The following is a 21,554-nucleotide window of genomic DNA, read 5'->3' as shown; positions in this document are numbered from 1 at the left end:
GCAAAAGTGTGTACATCTGTCTGTCTGCTAGCTTTTTTACGGCCCATCCGTTTTTGAAATGCGGCACACAGATAGTTTAGATCTCGGGAACGGACATAGGCTTCATCCCGCAAACGGATATTGGCCCCTTTTTTATCCCGGAAAGTCAAAGAGTTCCCTCGGGATGTTTAATGAACTAAAATCCACGCAGATGAAGTCGCGAATATCATTTGGTTAGTTAATAAAAAGTATTGTTTAAGTAGTTTGGTCCACGTGGATTGGTATGCCAAGAAGATTGGCTGCAATTACGCGTTCAACATGCAGGCTGATACTTCACCCAGAAATAATCAGCCATTACCAATGAAATTACCAGAGTCTTGTTACATAGGTAACTACAGTGCTACCAGTAGGTACCAAAGTAGAGCAAAATTCCTTTCAGACCGGCCTTAGGAGGGACACAATAGAAAGAATCATCTCAAGTGAATTAAATCGGCTGGTGGCCCAAATATTGCCTTATATTATCGAAATATACCTACTTATATGATATTTCATTTTTGTAATAAATAATCTATCCGTATAATAGAGTAACTTCGTCGGATGAATTAAAAAATAGAACATGAACAGAGTTCACAGGAGCTCTTTTCTAGTGCATGAAAATATAGTTACCTACCTAATTGTTTTATTGTCCATATAATGTGTCTAGTTTTTTGGACAATATCTTAACAGATTTTGTCCGAAAACTAGAAACAGTATACGACTTTACTTTCAGCCTGAAAGGCTGATGCAAGCATAGTTTTTACAAATATGTAATTGTTAGAAAGCCTTTCTGATCTTCAAAATTTTGTTAAGGCTAAAGTCTGGAAAGTTCTACTTCATCAGAGATCATTATTATTCATTTATATTTTGTGTCCTTAAACATCTGATAATATTAAACGAAGTTCACCATACTGATTGTAATTACCTGTTAGTAGCTATATTATTTACTTATCTTTACATATTTATATACCTTATCAAAATCTGGCAAATATAGGATGCAATTATATATAGGAAGTTAAAGCTATTTCTTTGTCTCTTCATCTAATCATAACGAGATTTCTAAAACCTTCCTTTGAATTCGCAACTAGGGTGCTTCACGAGGTATTTTCAAGAGGTGTACAATATATGAGATCGCAGGTGACTTGTACACTGATGTCTGATGTATTCACTTCTTTAATTAAGCATTGCAGCAGCCTTTCGATCATAAGGCGGCTACCCGGCTTTGTAACCTGCGTTGATCGAGAACAGTTTCATAAAGACTGGACAAGTGTAATAAAATAACATGATACACATCTACAAATAAATGTGTACTAATATTATAAATACGAAGTGTGTGTGTCTGTCTGTCTGCTAGCTTTTCACGGCCCAACACTTCAACCGTTTTTGACATGACGGCAGATATAGCATCCCAGGGACATAGGCTAATCAGACGACCTACGTCTATACTGTAATCCATAGTTACCTATATTATGAATACAATAATGAGTCGGTCTGTCTGTGGGCAAGCTTTTCATAGCCCATCCGTGTGACCGATTTTGACGTTTGGTACAGAGATAACTTGCAACATAGAATAATTTTTGTCCAGGAAAATCGAGGAGTTCCCACGGGAATCTTAACAAAGTTTAAACTTAAATCCACATCTTGCATCATGAAGACAGGCATAGGACACCTTTTAATAGCGCAAAACAAAAAGTTCTTACGGGAGTTTTAAAACCTAAATCCACGCGGACAAACTCGCGGGCATCATCTTGTTAACAAAGAATTCAGCCATATAAACCACCAAGGACCTAGTTCGAATGTTAAACATTTCATTTCCTCGTTCCTCGCATACAAACTTTCTGACAAAAGCCAAAGATACACCCTGAACTGTATATTTAAGGACCGTGTGCTTACACTAATCAAATAAAAACCCAAAAGCTTATTGAGATAAACCCACCGAACATAAAACAACCAGTTTTCACGACGTTATTCCTGCTCAATATTACGAATGTTATAAAAATCTCGAATAATCCAGCTATAAGAATCTTATGGCTTTTTATTAAAGCAAGCCCCAATGTTCCGAAGCGAAAAAGTCCAATTTACTTCTGTATCAATTTAATACGGTTTTCCGAACCGGAAGACTGCTTGTAAGGTCTACCAAATATTTTGCTCTGCTCTTTTTTTAGCAGCAATAATATTTCAATCTTATATTACGACAGTTTAATATTTTGAAAAACCTAGTGTTAAAGTCTATCAACAATCAGGAATCAACACAGAAATCACTGGAATAAAATTACGTTTAAATTCAAATTGTCAATCTCGTATGCTAGTTTATTCAAAATGTAATCGAAAAATCGGTCCAGTGCGATACGGACACTTGCACAATGCACACAAAGGGTTCCGTACCATCTTACAAGAAATAACACTTTTTTCAATTTTCATGGCGGCCATTTTGAATTTTTTATTAACTATTTGTTGTTATAGCGGCAATAAAAATACACAATCTGTGAAAATATCAACTTTCCACCTATTACGGTTCACGAGATACAGCCCGCTAACAGACAGACGGCCGGGCGGACAGATGGATGGATGGACAGACAGCGGAGGCTTAGTAACAGGGTCCCGTTGACACTCTTCGGAACCCTAAAATGGTTTAGAAATATTTTTATAATTTTTATGATAGTGTTTTTTTTACACTTCAAGGTTTCTAAATAATTTTTGAATACATGGATTCCGCATTTCTGCCTATTCCGCAGTTTTTGATTGTATCTAAAAATTATTTAGGTTTAGAAATAGTTTAGAGACTTGTAAGAAAAAAATTGCATCTAATAGGCAAATCATCAAAAAGTTCCCATTGGATTCTCAAAAAACCTAAATCGACGTAGATGAAATCGCGGGCAAGATCTAGTTGGTGCAGTACGCGGCAAAAAATAATGTACATCGGCCTTTAGAATGACATTTCGGCTAGAGCGTTGTCTCTGTCACTCATGTCTATGTGACGTTTTGTCGGTCTCAACGACAAAGACAATGCTTTACAAATCGGCTATCTCCTCATTTGTGATGAGACGAAACTTTATGCGGTCACTGGAAATATAATGTAGAGCTACAAATTTATCGGCATAGCTGTCGGTACGTCTATGCCGATAAATTTGTAGTAGATTTGTAGCTCTACTTTATGTATCAACAAGGGCTTTGAAGATGTAGTAAGTAGTAATAATGTACAGTGTAGGCTGTAGCCACATGTACACCTTTGGTTGCTTATATTATCTCGGAAACGTGGGACTTTGGAACACTTTGTCTCATACAATAATTATTGTTCGTATTGATTAATGCAGGTATTATGTGTGACCGCCATTTAAAAAAAAACTAGTCAATTGCGAGTTGGACTCTCATACGAAGAGTTCCGTACCATCGTACAAAAAATAACAAATATTTTAAATTTTTTTATTCACGGTTTTCAGATTTTTCCCTTAATTTGTGCTATAAGACCTATCTACCCGCCAAATTTCATGATTCTAGGTCAATGGGAAGTACCCCGTAGGTTTCTTGACAGACACAACAGACAGACAACAAAGTGATCCTATAAGGGCTCCTTTTTCCTTTTAAGGTACGGAACCCTAAAAATAAGAAAATAGCGAACCTGTAGGTAGGCCAGCATTCAATATTCAAACCTCTTTAGCAAAGTCACATACTCCTTGTAGAAAAGCGCAAAATAGTCTCTAAAGATATCCAGTATAGTCAATATGAAATACCCTCTTTGTAACGATTTACAAAAGAACGCAAGTATAAGCAAAAACAACCTCTAAACCTTTGGGATAGGAGTTCTTAAATCCTATGTAGCATTAAATCAGGCCCGGCGACTTGCTGTCTCGGCTTTGATAACATCCTTCTTAAAATAATTAATGGTATAGTTTTGTTCTAAAGAAATTACGTCGTTCATACATAATTTTTACTCCTGACTCACTCACTGACTGAACATCAGTGTTAAGCCCAAACATTTGGACCTAGAAAGCTGAAATTTGTACAGAAATTTCCTTTATAATGTAGACAAGTAATGCTCGGATTTCTCGAAATACCCACGGGAGTGGAGCCGTGGGTGATCACTAGTTACCCACTTCAAACAAACCCAACCCACTACCTAAAGCTATACCTGGAATATGAGTAAACTAAAGCTGTGCTACTGCAAAATTATGCGACATACCTACCACACCTACCCATACAAGTTTGCTCGATTATAAAATGAAAATGGAATCGAAGATACAAAAGCGATGTAATCAAGTTCTCCAGTCATCCATAATAACATATTACAGATAATAACAAAAAGGATTCATCTCTTCATATATCAAAGGTGACAAATCAAAATAAACAAGTCACGCATTCCCGTAGGCGAGCAAGAAAGCTCAAATCAAAGATCGAAGACTGCACCTAATGTATATTAAATATGAGTAGACGCCTCACCATATGGCATTCAAGTGAAAAACAGTGCAAAAACACGATGGAATTGCCATTATAGCTTATAACTCAATCAGTCTGTCCTGCCGGTGGCGTGGCACGATAGGCATTTTGCACTTTTTTTATCCAGTAGCCGCGTTCCTGCCCAACAAATATGTCAACTTCTATTATCGAGCGAGCAAGCGTCAAACGCCATAAAATTAGAAGAGTACCTATAAGATAAAACATGATGGGAGACATTCCGCGCATTTTACTGGTCGAACTATAGACGCCATAATTTTCTTTTAAAGATGGGCTATAAAATATAAATGTCGCTTACAATAGAAGTGGTTTAATGTAGAGGTTTATGTTGCTGAAAAATTAAATTTTCGAACGAATTTCTGTAGTTTATTATGTTGGACCTGACTTGTTATACCTATATATGACTTTTCTGCAACTTACAACATAATACGTCTCTGCTTTTTGGTCTCATTCTGAAAATAATTTCAATTTGTTAGTTTCCAACTGTGAAACATGAAAGACGAAATATTAAAAAGTTTTGCAATGCCAAAGTTGTGCAGAGTGCTTAATGATTTCCGAAATAAGTGCAACTTTTATAAGGGAAATATAAATAATACTGTTATCTAATTTGATCTGTCCTTTCTTTATTGTGGTTCTTTATAAATATACGAAGTGGAATGGCCTGAAGGTCCTCGTCGGGGTAATTAATCACAAGACGTGTGATTTGTGATTACCATTGTATTTCTCAATGGAGGCGGACTGTTCCAGCTCCCGATTTAATTTGATAGCAACGTGGATAGCAAATTGTTTCGGTATTTTTTTAAACCAGTAATTGATTCATTACTTGTAGAGTATAAATCTAAGTCAATGAGAAGAACGAAATACGATTTTCCTCACTTTCTTGCTATAGAATAGTTGGGTATCTTTTGTGAAAATGATGCTGTTTATTGTGGTTTTCTACGTGTTTCTACTATACTATTTTTTCATAAATAAAATTTATTGTAAATTAAAAACTTGCAGTTTATACCTACTTGTATTTTCAACTTTCTCTCGAATATTTGGATAAGGAAAATTTAGGAACAAGATACGCTTAAATTTAAAAAAAATTGTATTCAATATTCAATTTGACCTATTTATGCCAAATATATTACTAAGCCACTTTGCATTGTTTTTGAGTATTATACGCAGTTCAATGTTTGATGAAATTGTCATTGCTTATGGTTCCACTTCATGTAGATAGATAATTTTATAGTTGTAAATGCCAGTTTGGGCTCTTAAGCTCTGACAAATTTGAGTTGCACCAGAGTAAACTACAGTGAGGGAACTCTCAATTTCATCCTGAATCGACGATATGTAAAATATTAGGCTATGGATGACGTCAAAGAAAAATAGGCCATTCATAGCGTCAAATGTAGGAACATTTGACGCCTGCCAGTGACGTTGAAGCCTCGACGTTTTGTTACAAGTTTCGTAACTGTCGTGAACTGTGTGAAGCTATCAATTTAAGATTTTATCAAGACTGAGAATTCATTAAATCATTTTTTTTTCGATTTGTGGGTTGGTACATTTTGGCATAACTGGAGCACCTAAACAGATTTGCTACTTGGACTTCTTTAAAATACTTTGTAGTCTAAACATTTGGTTTTCATTATACTCGTAAGTAAATGAAGTTGTCACACTAACGACCATCGTGTAATCGCATTAGATATATGAAATTGGATGTAACAAAGTAAATGAAGAGGAAAAATGTAATAAGATTTCGGCGAGAGAGCCTGGAATGATTGAGTTTATCGCTATATGTAAAAAGAAGGGAGGTTACTCTTTGTGTTCGTACATCAGTGCGAAATTTATCAGATGCCACAAAAACTTGCACGTTAACAGCCATCAGAACTGCAAGCTTTAAGGGGTGGCAAAAGTTTGTGTTCAAAACTATAAGTAATTAGGTATGTCTTCAACTTCTTTTTGGGAACATTTTCATGTTGTATTTAACTACTATCTACAGTAAAAGTACTAATTAAAGAGCAGTTCCCTCTCTGGCGAAAAACATCTGCAATGCTTATGAAAGATTTTTGCGTTGTTGACTTTAAGGAATTTTAAGTCTTTTACTTTTTTCTTTTTACTTGGAAAGGTTGTTTGTTCTTGATCATTTTCATTATTATCATCATCCTCAACCGCTAGACGTCAGCTGCTAGACATAGGCCTCTTGTAGGGACTTCCGCACGCATGTCTTGCGCCGCCTGAATCTAGCGGCTTCCTGCGACTCCTAGTGAGGCGTCTGCCAACGGTGCGCTTTCCGCTGCAAGGTTGCCATTCTATCACCTTGGGACCCCAATGTCTATCGGCTATGTGTCCTCGCATTGCTGTTTTAGCTTCGCAACCCGTTGAGCTACGAACGTCGTGATTTTTTGCTTAAAACTAAAACCAAGATCGATTTTCATGTGGTTTTTTACATCATATTATACGAGTAGGTGATATAGGATGTTCTTGTTCTTAACATGCTTTATAGTTACTAGTCATCAGAGGCAATGTGGATGCAGATTTGCAAAAGTTTTAGGACCAGTATCACAAACGCCAATTTTTTTTATCTGAAATTAGACAGATTTCTAGTACAAAAACTGATAAACGTCAAAATTCGTCAGATAAAATTAATTTTGCAGTTGTGAAACAGGGCCTTAAGAGCTAGCGCGCAACACGGTAAATTTCCGTACGTTTTTTCCCTGCAAAATCTGTGAACTATAGAATTGCGCGCGCACTGCGGAATTAATTCCGCACCGGTTTTTGATAGATTTAATTTAAAAATGGATTTTAAAACGCACCGCAACTCGCCGCACCGTTATGCGCGCTAGCTTTAATAATATTATTTAAATTTTTCTCTTTTGTTTAAACAACTGCTAACCCTGATAAGCTCGCTGAGACACTTTTGACGGCTCGGAATGATGGACAGTCATTACGATGTCATTGACATCATTTGTTTCGTCCGCCTTCATTTACTTTGCGTTACGAGCTGGAGCGGCGCGGCGGCGGCTATTGTTGCGGTGGGATGGTGGGCTACCGAACGTTTTGTAGGTGTTCATGTTTATTTACTACTCAATTATTTTGATCTAATTGCATCTGACCCGTAGGCCGTAGGTGGTTACTCTACGAATCATATTCGAGTAGAGAATGGTCATAAATGTCATAGTCATAATGTCTTCACCTGACAAAAGTCATAAAAAATCTAGTCTCTAGGGACTCTAGGTCTTAAGAGAAGTTTATTCATAGCGCGTTCCAAACTATTTTTCCTATTATATATATTATTCCAAAAAATTATATTATTAGAATCAGGCAAGAATCAGGTATTTATTCTGAGATTGGAATATATTAAATTAAACTCTATGTTTGGTAAAAACGTTCTAGAAATTACTGTCTATGGTTTTTCAGATTGCTGTAAAGTTAAAGTTCCGGTTCAAATAGTACATTTTGTTAGAAACCTTTACGCAAGAATAACTAACTGTACCTGCCTATTTTTTTTTTAACTCAATTGGATGAACGATACGGGAACGCAAAGGGTAATGAAAAAAGGACAAATATAGCCAAACATATATTTTTATTTATGTATTAAATTAATAGGTCGAAACTAGAATAACTTTATGAAATCGATGAAAAACAATTGAAATAATAATAAAAAACAGTGTTACATAATTATCTGGCTAATCTACATGGCGAAACCTTGTGTTGGTCCAATTTTCGGATCTGTTACCCGGTTTGCTGCATCATCGGTCATCTAATCATGTATCAGAGCGAGATTAAAGCAGCCCGGGCGGAGCGCATCAAAGGCGGTATCACACTGTTATTTTGACTGATTGATCTCCTCCAACAAAAAAAGGTTGCATCGCTACCGAGATCGACAGTAGCCGAGAAAAAACAAATTAGTTGGCTAAACCTTTTCATAAAGCATTGTTATTATCACCACCTACCCCGTCCTATATTCTTTTCCAGAATGCATTTTGTCGTGTCCGAACGGGACTTTTTTGTCACGACTCTAATATGCGCCTCGGAATACAGCTCTCAGTTTTGTGTCGGGAATCGGGATAGGGGCATATTGTTGCCTTGTAATCGCTGTCGGAAGGCGAAACTCATGCTTAGTTTGTGACCTTCGATACAAAAAACGCGATTTATTTTTTTGTTAGAAGAAAATGTTCTTCGGTGTCAGATGTAGCGGCTCGAGCTTTGATTATCGAAATTCTCATATTTAGTTTTAATTGGTGGCTTTATCGAGTTTACATTTTACGGTCGGATTCGATGAGAGGTTAATAAGCGGCTTTTTGAAAGGTATCTTCGTTTTTTAGAGGTCCGCGGCAATAATAGGAATATGAGTCGATTTGTAAGATCGGATTGTTGTGATCGTTATATTATTGTAAATATCTATTTCGAGTTTTGATAATTAAGATTTATTAGATCCGTCTGGTTCTTAAGATCATGGACCTTCATATGTCTCATATGTTTACGATGAGTCAGCCACGTCTAGGCGTATAGTAGGTATATCTCGGGACAATTTGCGTTGCTAAGTTACAGCAATTCTTTACGGAACCGCTCATGGAATGTAATTGTAATGCGCTGTGCCCAATTTTTTATTGTTTAGGCAATAGTCGATATTGATTTCGGGTCTTTGATTCCGACGCATTATTGCTTGTTTTATTGGTACCTGGGAACATTGTAATTAAGCATATCGGACCTTTTTTCTCATCTCCTCTTCGTGTCTAAAGACTATAACAATTTGTGACTCACCTTGAAAAGCGTACGCTCCGAAGATTGGTCTCATATTGTTCATGGAAGACGCGGTTCCTGTTGAGTAATCCATATCGTTTTTTTAATTGCGATCGAACTTTTATTATCTTTCACAACACAGTATTATTCACTTATTCACGGATTATTATCAAATTCACGAGATCTGAGGCACATCATTTTGAAACTTATGTTATTTGATTTTTTGTCCATGCTTAGTTTCTATTGGAACTTTAGTGAACTCATTTATAAGTAATTTTAAATGTATCACGTTAGTATTACTTATACGCGGTATAGCTATGATATGAGCGAATCAATTACAAAGTCCAACGCCACTATTATTTCGGGACCCTACTCATAGGCCGTAACAATAGCATTTCGCTCCACCTCTTTGCTCCCCTACCACTTTTTATTTACTAGTAATAATAGTAAATCACGGAAAAGTCACGTAGGTATATGTTATAAGAGTAGTAGTTTTAAAAGGGTGTAAAATGTATTTAGGTACCTAACAGCAATACCTAACCTACCCAGCTAACATTTAGTTTTATAGGCAAAGATTATAGGAAGACTACAATATGAGCCTAGTAAAAAAAATATTTACGGAGTTTTCTGTCACATGATTATGTAACTATGTCTATTGTACGAGAAATAAAAATTGCTAAATAGGTACTTAGATATTGCTATACTTACTATGAAGGTTTGCTTTTTCAGTAAAACTGGGGATTCTTAACTGTTATAATAAGTAGGTATTATATTATGCAAGTAGGTATCTAGGTATCTATGACGCCTGTATCTAAATAGGTCTCTGAAATGAAATGAAATAAAATTAGGTTTAAGTAACTATAGTTACAAACTATCTATGATTGCTTTTAAGACATGTTCCAACTTCCAATCTATTTCTAAAATGAATCAGGTGTTAAAATAATTTATTGTATAATACTTCTTAGAATAAAAACTTGTTATCAATAAAAACAATCCACACTGCTAAAGAGGCTTTTTTGCTGTAGACAAAAACATGTTTCAGTGATTAATTTATTTTAAGCTAATATTTTTTTTGAAATGAACGACTGTACGAACCTACCTAGGACCTAGGTACACACTACACAGTCACATACTATAGGTATATAAAATATTTATGTAATACTTCTTAGGAATCTTGAACATGATCATCATCATAAACCCATCGCCGTCTCCTCTCAGAATGAGAAGGAACTTGGTCAAAGTTTACCACGTTAGCTAAATGCGGATTGACAGATTTCACACACCTTTTAGAACATTATGGAGAACTCTCAGGCATGCAAGTTTCCATGATGTTTTCCTTCACCGTTGATGTCTTTCACCGTTAAAGCAAGTGATATTTAATTGGGTATTTAACTCCAATTTTTTTATTACTTTATTATAAACTAGAATAAAAATAATGACGTAAACTGAAAAAACTAATTAAACCGATCAAATAACAAAAAAGTTATAAGCATTTAAATATTTCTGATTAGACAGTGATAGCGATACAGCAGTTTGACGTCACACCTACTAATGCTATAGTGACTTCGTGCGGTTTCATACAAATTTTCGTTTTGCGAGAAAGGGATAGAAGACCCTCCCACTCCAAAATTAAAATGACTGTAACTTTGTAAATCTTTGTTGGATTTTAATATTTTTTTTCAGTGTACGTCATTTATTTTTATCCTAGTTTATAATAAAGTAATAATATTTATAAAATTCAAAAGTAGGAGAATATCTAATTGCTTAAAACGCAAATTACTCCATTTTTGATCATGATAAATAATGCTTAAATTGATTTTACTGAAGTATTAGAGAATCAGGAGTGATGTTACTAATAGGTATGCAGCTGCCAGTGTCGGCACGACAATAGTAGGTATCGATAAAAAGTCGTCATGCAAATTATCGAGCATTGTATCGATGTATTGTCGGTCGGAACTTATGCGAGTGTCCTGCGAGCACTGAGCGATTTGATACGCGTTTAATTTTTTCGTGGATCCACGTGAATTTCGGTGCACAGCTGTTTGTTTTTATCTGCTTCAACCAGTAAATTTTTACTCGCGAAAATCAGTATGAAAGGCGAAGTCATATTTTGTGACGGCATCTTGCGATGGCTCTTGCAATTTGCACATAAATTCTTTGAATAATTTTAAACTTGTTTGTTTATCTGGCTATAATTTTAGACTAGATTAATTTTTTTATTAATTGCAGAATTTTATGACCAGAATATTATGGTCTTAAAATTATAAAAATCCAATTACAAGCTGCCATCCAATGGCGCGCAATTTTTCAGTAGTATATGTTTTACTAAGTGTTATATTAAGAATGAGTTAAAACGAGACAGATTTATGTGAGAGATAGGAGCTCTGTTTCGTTTTAACTAAACTTAAGTAACGATTAAGCGACTCTGAGTACCGCGGTTAGTTAGTTATAAATGCAATGAAAAAATATATAAAAAATACCTACATTGATTTTAAAGTATACCCAGAAAATGTTCTATTTACATGTCAATATTACCATTTAAACAGGTAAGTACCTAAGTATATTCAAAATTTAAGTTCTGATCTACTTTCCCTATACAAAATTGAGTCCGTTTTTTAGCAGTGAACCAGACAAACAGAAAAACTTTCATAGATTTTTTTTTAAATTGATAGTAAGTAGTTACTATGTAATACAATTTTTATATAATATGTACCTATACATACCTACCTATAATATTATTAGTCTATCTAATTATTTAATTTCAATAATAATTATTCTCTGGAAAAATCTATTAAAATGAAAATTTTCGCGAGTTTTTTGCTGGTTATTCTCGGTAGGAAAAGCATTCCGAACCAGTGGTAGCAACTGACGATTCAAAAATACTTGTAAAAGTTTAATAGAATAGGTAAAAATATTTTTTATTTTAGATATTAATTAATTAAATGAATTAACAAAATATTAATTCAAAAGTACGTTCTGTTTTCAAATAAATAAAAAAAATTATAACACGAGATAATTAGGTAGATATGTTATGATTTCGACGGTAGAAAAAAAACCAGAAAATATGAAATTAAATTAGAAGTAGCAAAGTCATGTTTCATTTTGATTTTTATTCATGGTTTTGATGAAAAAATTGAATGAATGACACTCTTGAATATGTCCGCAAAGAATGTGTTATAATGTTTCTTCGGTGGCAAAATGAATGAATGGCAAGACGGCGTGTGTCATAACAAAATCGAGTGGCATCTTGGGATTACTCGTTATGTGGAAATCAACAGGCGATCATAAGAAGCCACTTTAGGTGTAGTCGAAGCATTGTTATGCTGTTTGTAAAATGATACCTTAAAGATTGATGATTGGAAACTTCTAAGTATACAGATCGTTCTATACGGGTACCAGCTATTCGGGATTTCTAGGGATCCGTACCCGAAGGCTGCCAACGGGATCCTATTACAAAGCCTCCGCTGTCCGTCCGTCCGTCCTACTGTCAGCGGGCTGTGTCTCGTGAACCGTAATAGGTAGAGAGTTGAATTTGAGTTGATTCTGAGCCGTTATAACAACGAATAATAAAAGTTTCTAAATGGTGGCCACCATGCAAAAAATGTAAGTTTTATTTCTTGTACGATGGTACGGAGTCCTTCGTGTGCGAGTCCGATTCGTACTTGACCAATTTTTATAGTAATGACGTCAAGCTACAGCCTACAAGAATACTTAGAATAGTCCCATGAACTAGAAAGAACCAATCTTGAGGAAGCCAATATCCTGCATCAGAACAAAGTTATAACTTATAGTTTTATTTTTGTATAAGTCGTGAGTAGAAAATTGTGTATTCCTTAGGTACAGTACAGTAACTTAGTGTTATCATGACTTTGTACCTATGCAGTAAAAAATTGGCAGGCAGTGCGACAGAAGTGTAAATTAAAAAAAGTTAATAATTTGTAAATAATGGTTTAGTTTTTACACCTTTATATACCTATCGGCATCTGAGCACTGTTCACATTAGTATGTCGGCAATGTAACCCTGAAGTGCCCAACACATATCATCACATCCCAAAATCTTCGTTTTCACTCCAAAATGTTTTTCCATTGCGAATGACAAACAGATTTTTTATTAATAATGTTGATATTATTAGTAAGTGAACAGCTGTTATTCAATTAGTAGGTATGACTGCTTAAACTGTAAATAGATTTCAGCGAACCAAGAACCGAAACGTTCTCAAAGAAATGCTCTATAAAAAGTTGAAACCTTGAAAATTCGTGCAGTTGCACTTTTAGTCTTATTAGACGACTAGCGATCCGCCCCGGCTTCGCACGGGTAACTTATCACAAATTTCGTAAATATCTCTAACATTTTTGAAATAAAATATAGCCTTTACACTCAGGAATAATGTAGCTTTCTACTGGTGAAAAATTTTCAAAATCGGTTCCGTAGTTCCACATATTGCCCCCTACAAACAAACTATCCGTCGTTATATTATTAAATAGGTGAACCAGTGGAACTGTTGTCAGGTTTTGTAATAGTTTCTGATAATAAAAGTCTGTCTAGAATTACCTAGTGATTAAGATTTAACGTTAAATTACGACATTTTTTGATGAAAACATAATTTTAAGAATTATATTTCAACCGCTTATCTAACTTTACTCTTTGATTTAGATACTTACCTACCTATTTGTATCATGTTCTTAATCCTGATGAAAATATTTTAGATTGAACTGAATAGTCCAGTGCTAGTCGATAATCATTTGTGGAAATGATGTTGGAACTCTACTATTCATCGAAGATGGAACTGCTTTGTTAAAATTGAATTAGTTTTCTATAACTGTTGGCAGGAACGTTGATGTAGCTTTGTTTTGCTTGGTTTAAATATCATGGTATACACACTAGAGCAGCTGCGCGATTGCGGTAGAGTGACAGCTACAATGTCACGATCGCAATCATCTCTGATTAGTTGACGCTCGCTCACTATTGGCTATAATGCACTGTTGCAACAAGCATCGCACATTTGTGCCAATCACAACAATTGACCTACATCTATCATCGTCCCAGTGTGCCCTATAGGAAATATGTATCACTATTTTATTAGGATTTTAAGTATTTTGCATGTTATATCGTTCAAGAGGTTACGATATTACATGCCTGAGGTCAGTCTTGAATTTGAAATCTGTTACAACGGTTATAAAGTCATTTGGTGTCATGTATACTATTCCAATAGAGCCTGACAATGCGTGAAGATAGTTATCAAATTGTGTGTAAATGCGTGACTGTGAATGAGAACTATAATTTGCATGAATTTATAAGTAGGTAGTTTAAGAAATTTTTTAGGATAGGTGTCTCAAAAGGTAAAAAAGGAATGGTTCCTTTACAACCCTGTCTGTCTGTTGTATCTGTCAAGATCGGTCAAAGGAATCAAAACCTATAAAGGAAGGAAATCAAAACTCGGGTATTTCGGGTAGGTTAGCTCTTATAGCACAAGTAGAGGTAAAAATCCGAAATAAAAGTCCTCTAAAACGTAGTACTAGTTCACGGTTAGGTACCTTGGAACGTGAAACTTAGAAGAGATAAGTATTTGAATTTTACGGCAACTTTCTTACATGCTCATAATAAACAAAGCCTTTTAGACAAAGTCAAATGCGATTGCTGGAGAAGGTTTACAAAATTGCTCATAGGTAAGTAAGCATCTGCAGCTAAGTTCCAAGTGCTGTGTGGATATATTATGTGCTCCTATTGTTCCACGCGTGCGATGGTGGTTAAGGCTTGAAAGGCACTTTCACCGGCCAGCGATTATCGGATAGGGCCCGTTACCGACACACCGACCGATTGCACTCGCTTTTGTATGGAACATTTGTACCCGTTTGAACTAGGTACATTCCGGACAAGGAAATGATGGAATGAGCTTTGTTAAACGACGAATAGGGAAAATTGTGTGCAAGAGAATTTCATGACTACTAAGTATGCAATATGCATGGTAGGCAGGTAGGCTGCTTTAAAAATCATGTCGTAACTACGAGTACTTGCTCCTTACTGACATATTATTTTCAATTGCCAAGATGAATATTGGTAAACACCTACTTTTTTACTTGTTTCATGATCATCATGATCAACTCATCGCCGGCTCACTATAGAACACGGGTCTTCTCTCAGAGTGAGAAGGGTTTTGGTTGGTTTTGGTCATAGTCTACCACGCTGGTCATGTGCAGATTGGCAGACTTCTCACACATTTGAGAACATTATGGAGAACTCTCAGGCATGCAGGTTTCCTTACGATGTTTTCCTTCACCGTTAAAGCAAGTGATATTTAATTACTTAAAACGCACATAGCTCCGACAAGTTAGAGGTGCGTGCCCAAGATCGAACCCCCGACCTCCGATTAGAAGGCGTACGTCCTAACCACTAGGCTATCACAGCTCACTTGTTTACTTAGTTAAAAATATCTAATTTTTATTTATTTTTGTAGACAAGATGGTATTTTTAAATCTTAATAAGCAGTTTAAATCAATGTTCGCAAAAAAAGTTTAATTTTCGCAACTGAGCATAACTACTCGTACATTCTTATTTTATGAAGAAATAAAAATCCAATTGCAGCGAAATAGTCAAAAAAGCGATTTGAAGGTTTGCTCAAATCTTTCCACATCTTACAATAATAGCATACAATTTAAAAGTTTTGAAACATGCACCTATTCTGAATAGGACGCTCCTTTTGTAAAGATCGGAACCAATTATTTAAAAATTTAAAAAACGACTGCACAATTTATCGGTGTCAAAACATCTAACTATAAGACTACGACCTTCCTCAATATTAGTTATGTGGTAAATTAATAAAATATGGGAATGTTAAGTCATTAGACAGAAGACAAGAGGTGCCGAGGAAAAAATGGACGAAAAAATGTGTATGATAACACCGCCACACAGGCACACACGGGCTAAGCTAAGGCCGCGGGCGCCGTTCAGTGTAACCGACTCTCAAAAATATTTCCCCCTAAAGCTTAAGTCAAAAACATCACAACAATTACTTGAAAAACCCCCTAAAAAATTATATTATTAACAAAAATTATAAACGATCACTTAATAATAATTTGTAAATAAAAAACAAAATTTTGTTATATTCTTTCTTTATACATCAATTAAAACATTCAATATAAGTCCATTTTTATCTGGTTCTGAATTTTTAAAATCATAGGTACATACAGCTTAACATTTTAGTGGATGAATTAAATGTTGTGCAAGATCCACCATTTCCTTGCAATAAATGGGACCATCATGATACTTTGCAACATTTCAATGGATAGTCTATTTCGCAACTTATTTTTAACATAATCAAAAAAATATAAGTCAAAAAATCCGTAAAAATACCCCTGAAAATATAATGCCACAAAAATCCCACTAATGGCTTATTTACCCCCTAAATTTGGAGTGAAAACTCCTCAGTTTGAAACCGTGGCGCTGTTTGTGGAAACTAGCTAAATGTGTTAAATGTGGACCCGCCAGGCACATTGAGATGCGATGGCTGGAAGAGATAGAAAAATTGCCTTCAATAGAGCAACAAATCTTGTGAAAACAAGTTTTTATTTACATTTTCCGAGGCTTTGTTACACGTTACATTTGAGATCGAAGAATTGAATATTCTATTTATGCTTTGTGAGGCTACAAAAATATTAAAGGACATTATAGGCATCTACCTTATATCCATACTAATATTAAAAATGCGAAAGTGTGTCTGTCTGTCTTTCTATCTGTCTGTCTGTCAGTCTGCCTGCTAGCTTTTCACGGCCCAACAATCTAACTAAAGAGCTAGCTTACATCCCGGGGATGGATATAAGCTACTTTTTATCCGGAAAAATAAAGAGTCCTCCACGGGATTGTTAAAAAACCTAAATCCACGCGGACGAAGTCGCGAGCATCATCTAGTACAGAATATATCAATAACTTAAATAGGTATTATGCGTACAAAATGACCCCTCACGCGCCATTTTAACTTTATGAGTCAAAATTGTCGTGTCAAAAGTACGATTTAGTCCTTATTTTAAAGGTGAACCGTACTTTGAAAACTGAAAAACATGATTTAAATTAAGGAATGGTAGGTCTCTATTTTGGCTTAGTACCCTTAAATTATACTTTTTTCGAATTCAGCACTTAGGTAAATATTCACTATCGTATCTATTATACATAGCTCTATGTGTCTCCCATTAAGTTATTCAATTCACGCTGAGTGAATAGGATATTCTTCACCGTAATGGACTCTAATCCATCGTCACACATGTCTCAAACCTCAGGCGGCAACATTAATGCCCACTAAAAGTTTCGATTTTAGCAGGATTGTCCCAAATTGAGATATGGTAGGTACAGATAGAGCTAGCCTGTAGTATAATCGTATTGTTTCTAATGGCAAATAAATAAGGTAGGTCGGCTTTTTATTACCAACTAGCTGCTCTGGCGAACTTCGTTCCGCCTAACAGTCGATTCAATTTTTTAAAATTTTTCTCTCCGTAAGAACCATCCTCGTACTTCAAGGAATATTATAAAAAAAGAATTAGCGAAATCGGTTCAGCTGTTCTCGAGATTTGCGATGACCAACACATTTAGTGATTCATTTTTATACTTATTATAGAAGATAATGGCCAGATAAACTTAATTTAATTTAAAACTGTTTAACCACGTGTCTTTAGGTGCCAGTCTTGAGCATAGTGTTCAGTAGCCCTAAAATTTAGAGACTTTAATCTAAAATTTATTTTTTGTTTTTTTAGCAATATATAAAAGAAAATGATGCAGATACTCTAAATTAAGTTTAATGAAATACATTATAATCAACGCCATCGTAGCATCATCTGGTTGAAAATAAATAAGAAATTAATAATCTTATTTATTTATCTATAATTATTTATAATTATTTATAATTATTATAATAATTACATATTTAAAACAAAGTGCAAAATGTAAAACAGTTGTAATAATTTTCAAACAATTTATTTTATCCCAATTCAATTTACCTAGATTATGGTAAGCCTAGTAATACATGAACCGAATTAAATAAATTTTTCGTAACGGGTCATTACATACGTTATCGTGACACAGAAAAATTTCACATGTCATTTGGACGAACTTTTACGAGTATTTGTTTTTCCGTACTGGGCGGGCCCTTTTACTAACCGTTAAGAGTTTCAGGGCGGTAACTTTGTTTCTAATTTTCACCCGACTACGGCAAAGAAAGGAAGGCTTACGATTTTAATAGTCCATAATGTAGGTATGTATGTAGGTATGTGCCTATGATAGCCTAGTGGTTACGACGTCCGCTTCCTATTCGGGAGGTCGGAGGTTCGATCCCAGGCACGTACTTCTAACTTTTCGTAGAGTTATGTGCGTTTAAAAAAATATCACTTTCTTTAACGGCAAAGTAAAACATCGCAAGGAAACCTTCATACCCGAGAGTTCTCCATAATGTTCTCAAAGGTGTGTGAAGTCTGCCAATTCACACTTGGCCAGCGTGGTGGACAGTGGCCAAACCCTCCTCTTACTAAGAATAGACCCGTGCTCAGTAGTGAGCCGGCGATGGGTTGATCATGATGTGTGTTTGTATTTATAGTACCACCGTTGTGTGTAAACTACTGGGCCGAACAAAGAAAATCCTGCGATCTAAGTGAATGAAACGGCATGTAAAGTCTAGTGTTTATTTACAATCGTAGTCATACTTTTCGGATCCGTTATCCGTTAACCTTGGTTCAAAAATGCAATTAACTTCAATAACCGCGTCCTGAACCACGAACCGTCCCTACATGAGTGATATCCCCGGAACACAAAGCATATCAAATGAGACTAATTACATATCCCGGACCTGCTGTGACATGTGGCTGTGACGTGGACCTTAATGACGAACATATAACATTACCTAAGTACACTATTTTCGATGATTATTTGTCTTGCTTTATTTTTAGGGTTCCGTACCTCAAAAGGAAAAACGGAACCCTTATAGGATCACTTTGCTGTATGTCTGTCTGTCTGTCTGTCTGTCTGTCCGTCTGTCTGTCAAGAAACCTACAGGGTACTTCCCGTTGACCTAGAATCATGAAATTTGACAGGTAGGTAGATCTTATAGCTGACATTTGGGGAAAAATCTGAAAACCGTAAATTTAGGGTTAGATCACACATAAAAAATTAAATTGTGATCATGAACTAATAATTAGTATTTTCAACTTTCGAAGTGAGATAACTATATCAAGTGGGGTATCATATGAAAGGTCTTCACCTGTACATTCTAAAACAGATTTTTATTTATTTTTATGCATCATAGTTTTTGAATTTTCGTGCAAAATGTCGAAAAAATACGACGAGCCTGAGTCGCACTTGGCCGGTTTTTCATGTTTACGCCGTACCAAGGCGTGATTTGATATTGCACATGTAGAGTCTTACCCGTTTTACCATTACTTTCCTATGTGTACCTACATATTTTACCATAAAATTGTATGTAGTAGGTAACTAAATTACTGCAGCGGCCAGCAAAAGAGGCATTGATGGACGAACGTGTAAATACATACGTAAGTCATACTTACCTAACATAATATATTATGTAGATATGATTTCGTCCGCATGGATTTATGTTTTTTAGGGTTCCGTAGTAAACAAGGAACCCTTATAGTTTCCATGTCCGTCCGTCTGTCTGTCCGTCCGTCCTCGGTTAATCTCAGAGACTATTAGTGCTAGAAATCTGTAATTTGGCATGGGTATAAATATTAATCACGCCGTCAAAGTGGTGAAATAAAATTTTGAAAAATATTTTTTTAGGGTAGCTCCCTTTACATGTAGGGATGAACTTTTTTTTTCTCGTCTACCCCATAGTGTGGGGTATCGTTGAATAGGTCTTTTAAAAATACTGTGGGTGTGGGAACACCATTTTTCGATTTCTAGATCCGTTTGTAAAATATGATGTTTTAAAATGCTAATTTTATTAGTCAAGTGTCCACCCCCGCCTCTATCAGGCAAATGGTAGTATATAGGAACGTGAAAAAATTCACAGCAGTAGTATATATAATCAATTTTAAAGGAAAACTGTCATGGCTAAGTAGTATTTACAGGTTAAGGAGTTATATCTGTTTTTCGAGGAATGTGACTACGGAACCCTTCACTGCGCGTGGCCCGCCACACACTTGGCCGGTTTTAATCCTTCCAAAAACTTTGTACCAATTTTCATCAAAATCGTTTAAACTGTTGGGCTGTGAAAAGCTAGTAGATAGACAGACAGACAGACACACATTCGCATTTACAATATTAGTATAGATTGAATAATCAGTACTGATATACTTATCCACGTATATATCCACGGATCAAAAATCATCCTACAGGAATGTTCATAAAAAGTCTCCGAGATCAATAAAGGTTCTTAATAATAGTTGTAGTTTAAATATTGCCCGTTTTGCTTGTTTTGTGATCGTGTGCGGCCCATCAACGCATACTTTCAGCGGCGTCTTTCCTCTTCAATGGGGCCTGAAGCGTGTACAGCGATTTCAGCGCGAGTTTCACGCCTTTTTTTATGTCTACCCGCACGGCTGTATGGAGCACTTAAACACCGTGAAATGTCAGCTGCCGCGTTAATTAGTTGACAGTATTTTTGGGAGTGGGAACATTATCTTATTGCCATGTGCCATTCAAATATTAGATTTGAATTTGAAAAAGAAATGTAGAGTGCACTTCTTTTATTTCCTTTTATTTTCTCCTGGAAACCAACTGGTGTTTATAGTTACGGATCCTTGACTATTCTTGTAGAGTTTGAAAATTGATGATAAAGTTTTTGCCACTACTTTCATGACGATGCAGCAAAAATCGGCTTTGCTCCTGAACGTTACCACATAAGATGAAATTCTAATTTGAGTCTGGAACGTGCTAAAATAGGATCTCCTATCTTCCCATGGGAACTGTTTGATTTCCCGGGATAAAAAGTAGCCCGTCCGTCTCCGGAAGAGATTTGTGATACTTACAATATTATTAATCTCTGGTCTCCAGGATGTAAGTTAATCAGACAGACAGACAGACGCACTTTCGCATTACATTATTAGTATAGGCAGGGCCGTCTTTGTGACGTGCGGGTGTGCGGGGCGTCCCCTCGCCTCATACCCTGATTGCCAACTCGACCTGTCCAGTACTATATGTGTGCTGGTAGTTATAATGAGGGGCGGGATGCAGACTAACTTTCGCACCCCGGCGTCGAATATGCTTAACCCGGCCCTGGAGTATAGGTATGTATTAGTATGGATGGATGGATGGATTAAGTATATTTTACTGAAAGTAAGGTGTGTTGCAAAGTACCTAGGTATACTTACCTACTAGTTGAGCGATCTCGCACTCATCCGATCTGAATCTGTGAAAATACGGATAC

The 21,554-nt window shown here is 35.8% G+C and overlaps 1 protein-coding gene across 2 annotated transcripts in view; it reads right to left on the bottom strand.

Annotated features, from left to right (window-relative positions):
- LOC117990946 (arylphorin subunit alpha-like) overlaps nt 1–21,554 on the bottom strand; it is a 167,801-nt gene that overhangs the window by 39,186 nt on the left and 107,061 nt on the right. The window contains exon 6 of one of the 2 annotated variants that reach the window (XM_069504913.1): nt 5,775–5,784. The exons of the other annotated variant lie outside the window; for it this stretch is intronic. The gene's annotated coding sequence lies outside the window, so the exon portion shown is untranslated. Of the gene's footprint in view, nt 1–5,774; nt 5,785–21,554 lie in introns of those variants that run through there. 2 annotated transcript variants of the gene reach the window in all.

Source organism: Maniola hyperantus, chromosome 19 (assembly GCF_902806685.2).
Source record: "Maniola hyperantus chromosome 19, iAphHyp1.2, whole genome shotgun sequence".
NCBI lineage: Eukaryota > Metazoa > Arthropoda > Insecta > Lepidoptera > Nymphalidae > Maniola > Maniola hyperantus.
This window is presented reverse-complemented; position numbering and strand designations above follow the sequence as displayed.